Raw genomic sequence first — 5179 nt, 5'->3', positions numbered from 1 at the left:
ATAAATTGGTACATGTGATAGGCTTACCAATGATGAACCTCCTCTCTACTCTTTGTTGCTATGATAAAACCCTTGAACTTAGAACATCAAGAGTGGTGGTATTTTCTTTTTTTGTTCTAGAATCATTAGAAAGCTTGATTTCAAGAAAAAACCATTTAGTTGAAAGCTTCCCAAGCATTAGAGGCGTTGGGAAGGAGATAACCATTGAGAAGATAGAAAAACCATTGGATTAAGGCTTACCTTTGATTTTGGCTTGATTCTTTAAAGAAAGAAGTGAAGCCCACAAAGAAAGCTTTGGCCACCAATTCGGGGAGGGTAATCTCCAAGAGAGGATGGAGAATTGCGAAGCTCCAAAAGTAGAGGCAAAATAGAAGGATAATAGAATTACACTAAAATGAAGATAATATTGGCATGCAATTACTCAAATATGAAAATACAAAGGAATTAGGGTCTATTTATAGGTTAGGGAGGCCACTAACCAAGTCCAACTGGGATCTAGGGGCTTCGAGCTTCAGTTTGATCTATTTTGGATAATTTTTGGACCAGTTTAGCTCACTTTTTGATCCAGTTTACAGGAGGAGAGAGGAGAGATATAAATATTTTATTTTTTGAATTAAAAAGATAAGGCAATGATGAAAAAAAGGTGCCTCCTTCATGAGGTCTGATTTTTTTTCTAATAAATCTTAATTTTTAACTAATAAGCCCACTTAGTCAACTCTTCATCTTATGTGAGCATTTACTAATTTTGGGGTATTTTATTTTATTCTTTGTATTTTTGTCATCCCAACACTCGGATTAATCCTATTGGCCCTTTAGAACCTTATTTGGACCTTAATCAAAAAAATTTAAAAATGTGGACCCTTAGGCTAAAGTCTCCAATACACATATTCAGTTAATTTCTAATGCACATTGGAAAATTCTTTTTGAACTTTAGTTTCAGAGAAATTCATCTTAGATTTTCAGAGAAACTTTTTATCCAAAAATATCTCAAATTTGTATTCTCTCTCTATAACATTTTTTCTCTCTCTAGGCCAAAACAAGGGGGATGATTACAGAAACTGAAGGGGAGGTTCTTACACCTTTATATCTCCAAAGCTGGAGGGAGGAACCTTACAGGAAGCATCCAAGAAGCTTGCCAACATTCATTCATGATCAATTCTCCACCATAACAAACCTAAAATAAAAAATTTCATTTTTCTATAATGGGATTTCAATGGTGTGGACTAGTAATCCAATTAATATCATAGCTTGTGGGCTATCCTAACACATAGTTTGGAAATACATCCTTAAATTATCTATACCCCTCCTTTAATTTCCATTATCACTTGAACAAAGGCGGAAAGTGAAGGCTGGAGATTGGCCTCTATCTTTTTCAACTTTTATGCCAATAATACTAGAAAACACATAACAATTCACTTGTTTGTGAAAGGAGTATTTTTACAAGGTTCTAATTTATTTTTTTCCCATTTCTAAGCTCTTAAAGTTTTTAGAATCAGCTTTTTCTTGTAATTGATAAAGATATATTGTGTTGTCACTCCAATTGTTGGCATCCCACATTTAGAAGCTCAAAGGAAAAGCTTGAGTGAAAGGAGGAAACTAGATCCACATTTCAACATGACCATCTTTGTCGAGAGAGAACCATCCTTCTAATGAATTCAAATCCTAATTTATGCCATTTTTCTTGATTTATCTTATAGTATTTGTATAAAAATAAGAAGATATGCAACTTTGACTTGCATGAGATAGAAACTTTAATCAAACTCACTTTTTCTTTGTAGGTTGATGAAATGCTATAGGGGATGGCTTTTTTTTCTTTTGCTTCACTTTTTATACAATAAACAACTAGATTTTCCTCCCCATGCTAGATACCCACCACATTACCATTCTAAAATTATTCTTTTATTATTCTATTGATAGAGTAGCCCTTATCTTCTTCTATTCTTTCATGGATAGAGTAGCCCTCGCCTTTGTGAGGAGTCTTATGGCTATCCTAACACATAGTTTGGAAATACATCCTTCAAGTATCTATACCCCTCCTTCAATTTCCATTATCACTTGAACAAAGGCGGAAAGTGAAGGCTGGAGATTAGCCTCTATCTTTTGTCAACTTTTATGCCAATACTGGAAAACACATAACAATTCACTTGTTTGTGAAAGGAGTGTTTTTACAAGGTTCTAATTTTTTTTTTTCCCATTTCCAAGCTCTTAAAGTTTCTAGAATCAGCTCGTAATTGATAAAGATGAATTGTGTTGTCACTCCAACTGTTGGCATCCCACATTTAGAAGCTCAAAGGGAAAGCTAGCATGAAAGGAGGAAACTAGATCCACACGTCAACATGACCATCTTTGTGAGAGAACCATCTTTCTAATGAATTCAAATCCTAATTTATGCCATTTTGCTTGATTTATCTTATAGTATTTGTATAAAAATAAGAAGATATGCAACTTTGACTTGCATGAGATAGAAACTTTAGTCAAACTCACTTTTTCTTTGTATACAATTGGTTTATATACAAGCTTCCTTTAGAAGGGCAGTCGAATGGGGTTTAGGTAAAATGGAGTGTTGAACCTTTTGGTGCATACAATTGGTTTATATACAAGCTTCCTTTAGAAGGGCAGTCGAATGGGTTTAGGTAAAATGGAGTGTTGAACCATGGGATGTTCGTCATACCTCTTCATATCCCTTATTAAATATACAAATCATTATTATAATCCTTGATCACAACGATACAATGTTCGAGCATCACAAATGACTGATGAGAAGGTCCTAGGTGCAAATTAGTTAAGTTTCTTTGCATTCATTAAATTCTAATAAAATACATTGAAAAAGAAGTTAGCAAATTGACCTACACTACTAGACCTCTAAAGAAATAATTAATAGCTACCACATAGGTAAGAAAATGCCAAGGAATCCCAAACAACCACCTTTAGCCAACAATGCCTAATGAGACTAGTATTAAATGATACTATCAGCTCAAAGGAATACATGCACCACAAAGCTAGATAGCCAAAGAAGAGCACCTATTTAAGAGAAGATCAACAAATCTTAAACTTGTCTTAATAGAGGGGAAGAAACTTTCACACACCCTGTGTTATAGACAATGAAATAATGAGAGTTATTTCAACATATGACTAAAACACCACCTCTCCATCTCAAAGATATCTACGTCCAAATCATGATTATACGCATGGGAGCTGGATCCAGTGGATATCTATCACAATTTGGAGATGATGATGATAACTCATATTTTTGTGGCACGGCTAAGAGGCAAGTACAAAAATAGCCTATAGAGTACCACCTCATCCATATACAAGCCTTGTGTACACTTAAAATGTACTAATTAGTACGCGACAAATTTAAGAGCCATCATATTGTGCTACACAAAACTAAACTAAGACAAATGTGTACTAAAGGGAAACATGGTTTATCCTTGGGCTTAAAATTTTTGTGGTTGCTATACCAAGGGATACATTGTGTACTAGCATGAAGACCAAGGAGATCCATGTGTACCATGACTACACAATTGGGTACCCAAGGGAAGCGACCTTGACCTCCTACACTTGCGCTTTCAAGAAATAATAAATATCTACTACCACATAGGTAAGAAGATGCAAAACAAAAGCCCAAACAAAACAACCTCTAGCTACTAACAAGGACTAATGAGACTCGTACCAAACCATAGTATGAGGTCATTAAAGAGTGCACATTGAATGGATTGGCAAGGAAAAGCACCCACTGAGAGAAGATCAACCACACTCATCTTGGGAACACTCCAAGTGCACCTGCTAGGTTTTGCTATGACATAAGAAGAGTAATTTAAATTTGACGCCGTCTACATCGAAGATTAGATCGCTACTTCCAAGAATATTAACTTCTACATCAAACATCGCTACTTCAAGATCAACATCATATTATTCATGAAAGTTAGATCCATTGCATATTTATCACAACTTGGAGATAGCGACGACAACTCCTCAAAATTTTGTGGCATGGCTAAGAGGCAAGTACAATAGCCTCTAATGTACCACTTCATCCATATAGTCCATCCTCTCACTCACTCTCTCTCTCTCTCTCTCCTCATTCATATATGCTAAACATGAGCAAAAACAAATGATCATACATGTCCGTGATGTTGAACAAGTAAAGCTAGATAGACATCATCGACAAAAGCTTTCAATTCTTTAAAAAGAGAGGTTGTGATACATTCTTCTTTTTTTTTTTTAATAACTTGTACAAGAACACCCAAAACTGGTCCCTCTACTACACATGCAGGAAGGACCCTGTAATATAAACACACATGACTCGACCACATACATAGCCAGAGAGAGAGAGAGAGTCTTTGAACGATTTCTCTCAGCCCGAGATCTGGACACTTCTGACGGCAGACTTGGGCTCCGGCGGGGGCACTTTGGGGACGGTGACGGTGAGCACGCCGTTCTCCATGGCCGCCTTCACCTCCTCCACCTTGGCGTTGTCGGGGAGGCGGAACCGTCAAAGGAAGCTGCCCTGCGCCCGCTCTACGCGGTGCCACCTGTCCGAGGAAGCCGTCTCCTCCTTCTTGCGCTCGCCGCTGATCTGCAGCACGCGCCTGTCTTCCACCTGCACCTTCACGTCCTCCTTGGCCAGACCTGCAGAGCAGGGCACACGGCTTTGCTCATGAGCAGTCAATTCCGATAAAAGAGACGGAGGAGGAAGGGGGAAAGGGGGGGCGATATTCTTACCAGGCAGGTTGGCCTTGAAGATGTGGGAATCCGAGGTCTCCTTCCAGTCCACCTGCGTATTAGCCACCGCAGCCACGTCCCGGGCGAAGCTGGGGTGCTCCGGGAAGCTGGCGCGCAGAGAGGAAGAGAAAGACGGGAAGGCGAGCGAATCGAAGAGCAGGGAGTCGAAGGGATCTTCGCCTGATCTGCTGCTGCGGCCGAACAAAGAGAGGGCCATTTCTTCCTTCTTGTTTTCAAAAGAGTTCTATAAAAGATAAGTGAAAACCAACATAAGTACTAGAGTACTATATACAAGCAGTCCATAATGTGAACATGCTAAATAGGTGAGCTCGCAGGATAAGTATGCTATAACTCGATTGGACTAGGTAGGTGTAGTCCAACTATAGAATCAATGTCAAAGATCCCATCATCTCAACTACCAAATACGCTAGTAGTATAAAGGTGAAATGGTCTACTA

General features: G+C 38.3%; 1 pseudogene; it reads right to left on the bottom strand.

Annotated features, from left to right (window-relative positions):
• Window positions 1–4492: 4492 nt before the first annotated feature.
• On the bottom strand, window positions 4493–4939 carry LOC147613936 (18.1 kDa class I heat shock protein pseudogene; annotated as a pseudogene).
• Window positions 4940–5179: the final 240 nt, after the last annotated feature.

The sequence above is a fragment of the Cibotium barometz genome, chromosome 43 (genome assembly GCF_041138505.1).
Source record: "Cibotium barometz isolate CiBa-2024 chromosome 43, ASM4113850v1, whole genome shotgun sequence".
In the NCBI taxonomy this organism is placed as follows: domain Eukaryota; kingdom Viridiplantae; phylum Streptophyta; class Polypodiopsida; order Cyatheales; family Cibotiaceae; genus Cibotium; species Cibotium barometz.
The sequence above is the reverse complement of the archived record's forward strand: the minus strand, read 5'-3'. Positions and strand labels throughout refer to the sequence as shown.